Raw genomic sequence first — 10,808 nt, forward strand, 5'->3', positions numbered from 1 at the left:
CTCCATATTTCGTGATAACCCCCTGCAGAAATAGACAAACACCAAAACTCGTGGAATTCTATCAGATAAAATCCTAAGTCTGGGTGTTGGTTGCATTCAGATCCTTTTCTTTATTTATTTGATGATTATATTTGGTACTTAAGGACCGTCAACACCCCTCCCTCATCGACCTATTTTTGCGTCATGGGGGGTCGCTCGAGACGGTGCAGGAGCTTATCTGGGGCGTCAAGGAGCGCACAAAGGAAGAGCTCGAGCACTGGGGGCCCAAGAGGATCTGCCTTCGATGCTCTATGTCTCCAGACGAGCCCAACATCATGATGGACGACCGGAAAGAGGCCGAGAAATGGGAGCATCTTGAAGAGCTTCGTCTTTGGATGAAGCACGTCATGGGTCTCATGTCCAACATCATCAACAATAGCTTGGGCGAGGCCTTCTTTGTAAGGACATCTCGACATTCATTATTTCAGATCTTTATACCTTGTCGGTGTGCTTACGGCCTCGTGTTCTATTGCAGGATTTGAAGGAAACCTCCCGACTGAAATCGGGCTTCATTCATGCAACAAGGGGTGGCTGGGAGTAGATCCCTTTTCTTAAGGATCAGCTCCTCAAGTCGCAAGAAAAGCTCCTTAAGGCGTACAAGGAGCTCGCTATGGCCGAGGAGGAGAAGCAGAAGAAAGGGGCCACCCTGACGGAAGCTTGGAAAACCTTAGCCAGCCTCAATTGGAAGATTTATCGGGTGGAGGAGGATGCCCATGTTGCTAAGGAGGCAGCAGAAAAAGTCCAGGAGGAGGCCCTTCGATTGAGGGAGCAGGCTGCCTCGGCTGAGGAAGCGGCTGCTAAAGCCAGGAGGAAGCGACTCGGTATAAGGGCGACGCTATCGAGCTAGACAAGGGGAAGAGGCTCGTCGAGTCACACCTTGCTGCCGCCCGGAGCAATTACGCTGGGATGAAGGAGGCACTTCTAACGAGCGAGATCGCTCGAGGCACCACGGAGGAGGCCGAGAGGAAGGCCTAGGAGGATCTCGAGGCGGAGCAGGCTCGCTCTCGCAACCTTTCCGACGACGTCGATCATCTAAAGAAGGCATTGTGGGAGAAAGAGGATGCTATCTTGCAGTCAGGCAAGCTAATCGAGGACCTGCGGGTTGACAAGACCGAGCTGGCCCATTCCTACAAGAAGATTGAGAGGGCCAACACCGACCTAGTTGCTGAAAATACGACTCTTGAGGAGAAGATCCGCGGTAAGTCTTCTATGCCCTTGTGTTTGCTTTGTTGGAGCTTATTTTCTTTTCTATCATCTGATTCCATGTCTCGGTCTCTACAGGGCTTAAGGATGATCTGTTGGCAGCCCAGGTCGACTCCCAATCTGTTAAGGCGCGGCTTGAGGGAGAGGTCGAGCTAACAGGTCGACTCAGAATGGCGATCAATGACCTCTCGGCCTCTTGGGAGCTCGAGCCTGCAAATGAGACAGGGGAGGCGGCTCGAGGCGACGCTCTGGTCGACCAGCTATGCTACCTGGGCGCCACTCTGTGAGACCGAGTGCGGGACACTCCATACTAGGGTGAAGCAGGCTATGGCAGTTGTCTGCTCGGGCTTCTCCTATGATATGGAGGTAGTGTCCCATGGCTTTGTCACCGACATCTCGAAGACCGATGCTGAGAACGAGGAGAGGCTCCATGCCTTGATCGATGATGCAGAGGTTCCTGGTGAAAGGCTGGCGAAGCTGTTCGAGCCAGAGGTGCTCCCTCTTGAGACCGGCGCGGGCATAGAAGATGGGGGTGAGGGTGGAGATGACTAAGGCCTGTGAGCCTAATCTAGGTACTTAGACCCATTGTAATATATTTAGCACTTGTCTTATATAAGCATAGTGGCCTAAGTGGCCTTAAGACTCGTGGTTTTTGTAAGTACTCGTTATTTTTATGCTCGAGTTTCCTTTATTGCCTTGTTGCCTAAGTTTGTGTTCCTCGATTGATCTTTCATTAAAACGACTTTGATTGCCTCGAGGGTAACGGAGTGAGTAGAGTTACCATAGCCCAGAGGCGTAGGGGTTCTTAGGCTCGACGTCCCTCGGCCCTTAAGGCGCTTGAAGTGTCTTTACTACTCGATCGTCCGGGGTTTCCTTGCGGCTTGAAGGGGAAAACATAACGTCGAGCTTTTTGAAAAACCGTTCAATTTTTAGGAGCCTGTGGGGGGGGGGGTTTCCCCCGTGCTAGCCCCCGAGGGAGTTTCGACTATAATGGGTTATAGTCAGAACTTCTTCTTAACATTGTAATTTTAATGGTAATATCATGCGTTACTTGAAAAAGTACTTTTGTTTATTCAAATATTCATTCATGGGGTCTCAATGGTACAAGATGTGCAGGAAAATGTAAAGCCTCAAAGCTCTAGGGGTAGAAGCGATGTAGCTGTTCGATGTTCAGTGCGTTGGTGAAGAACGCCCCCTTTTCATCCACAAGCTTGTACGTCCCAGGCTTCAGGACCTCAGCCACCACGTATGGACCCTCCCAAGGTGGAGTCAGCTTGTGGCGTCCTTGATTGCTTTGCCGTCGACGTAGGACGAGGTCGCCCATGTTCAGGTCCCTTTTTCGTACGTGCTAGTCGTGGTAGCATCGAAGCTTCTATTGATATCTTGTTGAGTTGAGGAGGGCTATGTCTCGAGATTCCTTAAGTTAGTCGACCACGTTCTCTTGGGTCTCCTTGTTTGTCTGCTCGTTGTAGGCTTTGAGTCAAGGTGACCCGTACTCGAGGTCTATTGGAAGCACGGCCTCAGAGCCGTAGACCATGAAGAACGGGGTGTATTTCGTGGCTCTGCTCAGCGTCGTTCTTAAGCTCCATAGGACCGAGGAGAGTTCCTCGACCAATTTCTTGCCAAACTTCTTCAACCAGTTGTAGATTCTAGGCTTGAGGCCTTACAAAATCATGCCATTGGCACGCTCGACTTGGCTGTTAGTTCGAGGGTGAGCTACTGTAGACCAGTTCACATGGATGTGATGCCGATCACAAAAGTCCAAGAACATTTTTGCCGGTGAATTGCGTGCCATTGTCGGTGATGATAACGTTGGGTATCCCGAACTAGTGGATTATGTCGGTGAAGAAGAGGACAGCCTGCTCGGAGTGAATGTTCGTGATGGGTCGAGCCTCGATCCACTTTGAGAACTTGTTGATGGCCACTAGTAAATGGGTATACCCTCCTGCTGCCTTTTGGAGAGGGCCCACGAGGTCGAGGCCCCATACCGCAAACAGCCAAGTGATGGGGATCATCTGTAGAGCATGAGCGGGGAGGTGGTTTTGCTTGGCGTAAAATTGGCACCCGTGGCATGAACGAACAAGCTCGATGGCGTCAACGACGACAGTTGGCCAGTAGAAGCCTTGTCGGAGGGCATTGCCGACGAGGGTTCTAGGAGCCGCATGGTGGCCACAAGCCCCCAAGTGTAGATCCTCGAAGAGCTTCCAACCTTCTTCTATGGTGATTCAGCGCTGCAAGATCCCGGTCGGGCTTCGCCGGTAGAGTTCTTTGCTTTCGCCGTAGATCACGTATTATTTGGCTCATCGAGCGATACGGTGGGCCTCAGCTCGATCTTCTAGTAATTCACCCTAGATCAGGCAATCGAGGAAGGGCATACGCCAATCAAACGGTCGACTAGAGTGTCGAGGGGGTTGCTCGATTTCCATCACTTCTACTGCTGCCAGTAGGGCCTTGATCTTGTCGATGGGCTTGGGAGCGGAGGTCTCGACGCTAGCCCCTGTGCCTAGGTCGATAGATGGTTCGAGCAGGTACCTTGAGAACGCGTCTGGTGGGACAGTGCCTCGAGTGGACGCAATCTTGGCAAGTTTGTCGGCGACTTCATTGTATCACCGTGTGACATGAATGAGTTTGAGGCCATGGAACTTGTCTTCAAGTATGCGTACTTCCTTGTAGTAAGCCTCCATTTTTGGGTCATGGCAACTTGAGGCTTTCATGACTTGGTTGATGACCAACTAAGAGTCACCTCGAACATTGAGGCGTCGGACCCCGAGCTCGATAGTGATCCTTAACCCATTGACGAGGGCCTCGTATTCTGCAACATTATTAGACGCAGCAAAATGTATTCGGATGACATACCTCATGTTGACGCCGAGAGGTGAGATGAATAGCAAGCCTGCCCCAACCCCCGTCTACATGAGTGACCTGTCGAAGTAAATTGTCTAGAGTTCTGCCTGGACCTGGGTAGGGGGAGCTGGGTGTTTGTCCATTCCGGGATGAAGTTAGCCAGCGCCTGGGACTTGATAGCCTTGTGAGGTGCGTACGTGAGGGCCTCCCCCATGAGCTCGATCGACCATTTGGCAATCCTCCCCGTGGCCTCTCGATTCTGGATGATCTCACCCAGCAGAAAGGATGAGACCACCATGATCGGATGGCCAAGAAAGTAGTGTTATAGCTTGCGTCGAGCGAGAATCACAGCGTAGATTAGCTTCTGGATCTAGGGGTATCGACCTTTGTTTCTGAGAGCACCTCGCTGATGAAGTAGACCGGCCGCTAAACTAGAAGCGCATGCCCCTCTTCTGGCCTTTCAACCACCACAGCAGCGCTGACGACTTGGGTCGTTGCCGCGAGATAAAGGAGTAGAGGTTCTGCGGGTCGAGGGGGCACAAGGATCGGAGTGGTGGTCAACATTCTCTTGAGTTTGTCGAGAGCGTCCTCAGCCTCGGCGGTCCATGCAAAGTGCTCGGCTTTCTTCAGGGGCTGGTATAGGGGTAGCGCTTTTTCCCCCAGCCGTGAGATGAAGCGGCTGAGTGCTGCCAAACAGGCCGTCACCTTCCGTACGCCCTTGACATCTCGAATCGGCCCCATTTTGGTGATGGTCGAGACTTTCTCGGGGTTGGCCTCGATGCCACGCTGGGAGAGTATGTATCCTAGTGTTGACATTCATTAAGTGCAATAAGAATAAAAAAAATTCCGCAAGCGCACAAAACATCATCGTAGCATTTTACCGGGAGTATTCCAGGTATCATTATTTATATTTTACCACTAGGAAGCTAAGGTGCGTCATTTGAGTTATGGATAACTACCAATTTTACCTTTCGGCGAGGGTTCAATGTTTTAAGTCTTCTGAACAAGACTTCTCACCGTGTTTATTCTTTAGGTGCGTCATTTGAGTTAGGTTTGGACCTTGACATCTGCACCTCTTGATATGGTGTTACCCATGTTTTTCGTTTGCCCAGCAGTTCAAAGTACGGCGTTGGCAGCATCCTCCTTAGTGTGTTTGTGCTTGTAGATCTAGGTCCTTCACTTGGTAGAGTCTGGGAGTTGGAAAACTCCTCCATGTTTTGCTCGAAGTGTATCCTGCTCATAGAGACAAGGCAGAGATCAAGTGCATGGGCCCTGTTGGTGGAAAACACCAACAGAACCAAAAGTGTATTTGTTCTTCTCTATCCTTAAGCATAGTGAGCAAGGCAAAGTTGATGGATGATAAGATTATGAGTGTAGCATTTAAAACATTTGTCAGATCAGATCACTCAACCTTATGGAAAGATAATCTATCTAAGTAAATGCTTTTTTTTCTTTACATGACTATCATTCCAAGGATCAGATGTGCAACATTTTAGCTCATATGGTTAAGAGTGTGGGATCAAGAAGGTAGTACCGGGAACAAAGATTAAATGACTAAACATGTTGAATCAATTAGGTTGGTCAATTTGGAGTTATAAATCATACATGTTTGTCTTTTTATCCATGTGCATGCCAGAATCAAGGAGAAGCTTATAACAGTGACAGTCACATACCTTAAGACGTTACCTTAATTGAAGAGTGATGGTATAATATCACCTTGCGGAAGCTTTTCTTTCTCAATGGTTGTGCATCTTGTTCGTGGCACTCTTCGTCTCGTTCCATGGATTATCTCTCTATGATGGACGAGCTATGTCTTTCTTGTGCAAATTGTTAAACTTCATGTGTCTCCCTCTTTATCTCCATTCTGAATTTATCTCAGGACTTCTCAAATCGATATTGAAAATTTTCCTACAGGGGTTAGTCCAACAAAATATACCAGTGTCTACACAAGCAGTTTTTAGTTCAATAACCAAACTAGACTCCATGTCTAATCGGATTAAGGAAGGCTATTTAACCTAAGCACCATGCTTAATTTAAATGCCAATGGAATTATGTCGAGTACTTACAAACCAACACTTACTTGTGAATAGACAAAGGTAGCATGACAACATTATAGAGATCTACTCAAGTGGGGATGAAGTAGAATGATTAGTGTTTAACAAATTGAGCATGTCTTAAGGGTAGGGACAACCAACATAGCAACATGGCAAAGGATGTTTTTGTGTAAGGTATTCCCCCCAGCTTGAACAAGTCAAGTTTGGATGAATTTAATTCAATGTTGCATGATGATTGGTTGGACATACCTTGTTGTTATTCTTCACTCTTTTACTTCAAGCCTGAATCACGAAGATAACGGGATTGCTTCCCCCCAAGCTGAATGTTGACATAGTCTTTAATCTTGAATCTGCACAACACAGATGTTCTTCAATATTCTTGAGCTTCAAAATGTCAGTGATGATTGCAGCGCTTCCAAGGTGATGAAGATATCTTGATCGTTGGGGATTCTCTCTTTAAATCATGTTAAACTCAAATAGACAACAAAACTTGTGGCACCGATTAAACATTAGTAGTTGGCCACTTAAGCCTTAGTTGTCCAAGCTTTTTAGATTTTTCTTAATTCTTCTTCTAAGCAGAGTTCAAACAAGATCTCTTTCTCAATATATATATATTTTTGGGTTTTAATCTTTCTATGAAGCAAAAAGGAAATGGAACAAGATGAATGCATGTTTATTTATTTTTATTTTTTTATTATATTTTTTTAATTCCACCACAGTGAATATCCCTATCGGCTTTTACACACCACACCATTTATTCACATGGGGTTTTAGTATTTAAGATGCAATGAGTTATATAAAATATTTTTATTATATTTTCTAATGCAATAATAATGCAGAAAGATAAATATGTTGTGGAGAAATAAATATGCTAAAAACAAATGCAGAAAAGATAAATACAATAAACCTACTAAAGCTAGTGATACATTAAATTAGCAGACATCAAGATCATTATCAAAATCTTCACACCAATTGCTTCCCCGGCAACGGCGCCAAAAAATGCTTGTTGACATTCGTTAAGTCCAATAAGAATAAGAAAAATTCCGCAAGCGCACAGAACATCATCGTAGCATTTTACCGAGAGTATTCCAGGTATCGTTATTTATATTTTACCACTGGGAAGCTAAGGTCAAAGAATCTGATAACTTACTATCATGCATCTACTAATTTAATAAACCAACTAGACTAAAGTAGGGGTAAATGATATATGATAGGTAATAATATAAAGGTGAGAATTCTATGATAAATGCGTAGATAGCCATAGCGAGAGGACAACGGGAGAGACCTGGGTTCCTGTATACTTCTCTATTACTTTAATTCTATGATAACAAACAATGAATAGATATAGCAATCACATATTAGCACTTTGGGACATCAGAACACCAACCACAGAAAGAGAACTAGAAGGGGGCTGGAAAGCTCTGACTACGGTCCTACAAACACCGATCCGAACGAGGTGGAATACGTCTACCGTTAGGGCTGTCACTACCCTAGGGCTACCACAACAATCCGTAGGACTGGGTGCAACCTCAGGTAACCTCTAGTATAGACACCACGTCTACACTAACGATTACTACTCTAATTACGATGAATAACTAGAGCACTCGATGTGAACGAAGATCCTATGCCAAAATATAACAACTACACTACTCGATAATAATAAAGGCATAAAAATTAATAGAGAAGATAAATATATTAAAGCATAAGTCTTTCAATAAATATAAAGACATACCAAAACTAAAGACATACCAAAACTCTGAAGACTTCTCCAGAACCAAAGCGCAGCTCCGCTCTCCCTAACTCCCGACTAGAACTAATCTACTACATTGGAATGTCTAGCCCTAATTCTCTATAGAGGAAAGGTTATCCTTCGAGGGCACCTCTCAACTCTATAATGATGTGTTCTCCTCCAGGGGCCATGGGCCTTGCTTATATAGCCTCCTCCTTTGTGCCTTTTTGGTTCAACAGGCGATGTGGTACTAAACTTTCCACCATATCTTGTTAAAATGCACATAGGCCTTAATGGACCAAAATCTGATTTGAGCCCAATTAATCCCGCAGCTCTTTTATGTGGAGTCCTTTTATTAATATCTCTTGATTCCGAACTCCAAATATAGCAAATAATATATGCATTTCGATCAGCTCGACGAGATCTTTGTAATGGTGTACTCCATTCTATGATTGGTGCTTGTACCAGGGTGGGCACCCTAGGATCAAGGGCGGGCGCCCCGGCCCCGGGCCCGTCTCGGCTCCGCTTCGGTCGAGTTGCTTCTAGAGTCTTCCTGATTATGGAAAATTACCACACACATTAATTCTCTATGTAAACCCAACGTGTGGGCCTTTCCTTCGTATTTCCTGATAACCCCCTGCAGAAATAGACAAACACCAAAACTCGTGGAAATCTATCAGATGAAACCCTAAGTCTAGGTGTCGGTTGCATTTGGATCCTTTTTCATGATTAGTTGATGGTTAAATGTGAGCATTAATGACCGTCAACACCTAGGAGCATGCCTCGAGGCATGCCAAAGACACATTTCTCGGGGTTTAGCTTGATATTGTTGGTGCGCAAGTAGCCGAACGTGATTTCGAGGTCTTGAATTAGGTCACTTCGCATCCTTGACTTGACGATGGTATCATCGTTGTATGCCTCGACCGTTGACCCTATGTGTTCTCCAAAAACATGGTGCATGCACCATTGGTATGTCACCCCAGCGTTTCATAGTCCGAAGGGCATGGTCACGTAGCAATACATCCCAAACGGGGTAATGAAAGAGGTCGCGAGCTGGTCAGACTCTTTCATTTTTATTTGATGATAGCCGGAATAAGCATCAAGGAATGAAAGGGTTTCACATTCCGTGGTGGAATCAACAATTTGATCAATACGTGGCAAAGGAAATGGAACTTTCGGACATGCTTTATTTAAACTAGTATAATCTACACACATCCTCATTTTTCCATTCTTTTTCTTAACTAGTACAGGGTTTGCTAACCAATTGGGATGATGAACCTCCTTGATGAATCCAGCCGCCAAAAGCTTGTGGGCCTCCTCGCCAATGATCTTATGCTTCTCTTCATCAAAGCGGCGCAGGGGTTGCTTCACTGGTCTGGAATCGACTCGGATCTCCAAGGAGTGCTCGGCGACTTCCCTCGGTATGCCAGGCATATCCGAGGGACTCCATGCAAACATGTCGGTGTTCGCACGGAGAAAGTCGACGAGCACGGCCTCCTATTTGCAGTCAAGGTCGGCGCTGATCGTCAGCACCTTGCCATCAGAGTTGTCGGGGTTGAGCGGGACCTTCTTTGTGCCTTCTGTGGGCTCAAAGCTGCCTACGTGGCGCTTTAGCTCTGGGGCCTCAGCGGCGAGGGCCTCGATCCTCAAGGCGAGCTCGGTGGTGCGCTCGACCGCCTCCCCGTACTCGACGGACTCGACGTCGCATTCATAGGCGTGCTCGTAAGAGGACCTGACGGTGATAACTCCCTTGGGCCCGGGCATCTTCAGCTTGAGGTAGGTGTAGTTGGGGATCGCCATGAACTTGGCATATCCCGGGCGTCCAATGATGGCGTGGTAGGTGCCTCGAAAACCCACTACTTCGAAAGTGAGGGTCTCCTTCCTAAAGTTGGCCGCCGTGCCAAAACAAACTGGTAGGTCGATTCGACCTACTGGCAGCGCTTTCTTTCCTAGCATGATACCGTGGAAACCGCCAGAGCTGGGTTGGAGCTATGCTCTCTCGATGCCTAGGAGGTCGAGGGTCTCGAGGTAGTTGATGTTGAGGCTGCTGCCGCCGTCCATCAACACCTTTGAGAGTCTAGTGTTGATGATGATGGGGTCGACGATGAGCGGGTAGACGCTAGGGGCGACGACCCTATCGGGGTGGTCGTTGCGATCGAAGGTGATGGGGGTGCTCTACCAGTCGAGGTATTGTGGCATTGCCATCCTTGCCACAAAAACCTCCCGGCGCTCCCTCTTGTGTTGCTTTGAGGTCAGCTGCATCGACGGTCCGCCGTATATCATGTAGCAATCATGGATGGCGGAGAATCCCTCATCGTCTTTGCTCCCGCCCTTGTCGTCGCTTTTATCGTTCCTTTGGTCATCCTTCTTCAGCCCTAGGCTGTCGAAGTACTTTTTCAGCATGCGGCAATCCTCGAGCTTGTGATTGGCCCCTCCCTTGTGGTAAGGATAGGGCTCTTTGAGCATCTTGTCGAAGACGGCCCCTTCCGGGGGGCCTCGAGGTTTCTTACGTTCGATCGCGGCGACAAAATTGTCGTCGAGGGCCTCTAGCTTGTTCTGCCCGCACCTTCTGCTTCTTCTTCTTGTTCTTTTTTGGCCCCCTGCTAGGACCCTCATCGTCGTCTGGTGGTGCCTTCCGCTTGTCGTTCTCGTGGCTGAAGAAAGCACCGACCAGCTCCTCGCCGGCGGCGTAGTTTGCCACTACATCCATCAGCTTATCGAGGTCTGTGGATGATTCCAGCCTAACTCCCGCACCAAATCCTTACAAGTGGTACCTGAGACGAACGCTAGAATGATGTCGTGGTCGGGGATATGCGGGAGCTCCGTGCGCTGTTTGGAGAAGCGTCGAGCGTACTCTTGGAGAGATTCTCTAGATTTCTGCTTGCACTTGCTGAGGTCCCACGAATTGCCGAGGCGGACGTAGGTTCCCTTGAAGTTTC

The sequence above is a fragment of the Sorghum bicolor genome, chromosome 1, assembly GCF_000003195.3.
Source record: "Sorghum bicolor cultivar BTx623 chromosome 1, Sorghum_bicolor_NCBIv3, whole genome shotgun sequence".
Classification (NCBI taxonomy): domain Eukaryota; kingdom Viridiplantae; phylum Streptophyta; class Magnoliopsida; order Poales; family Poaceae; genus Sorghum; species Sorghum bicolor.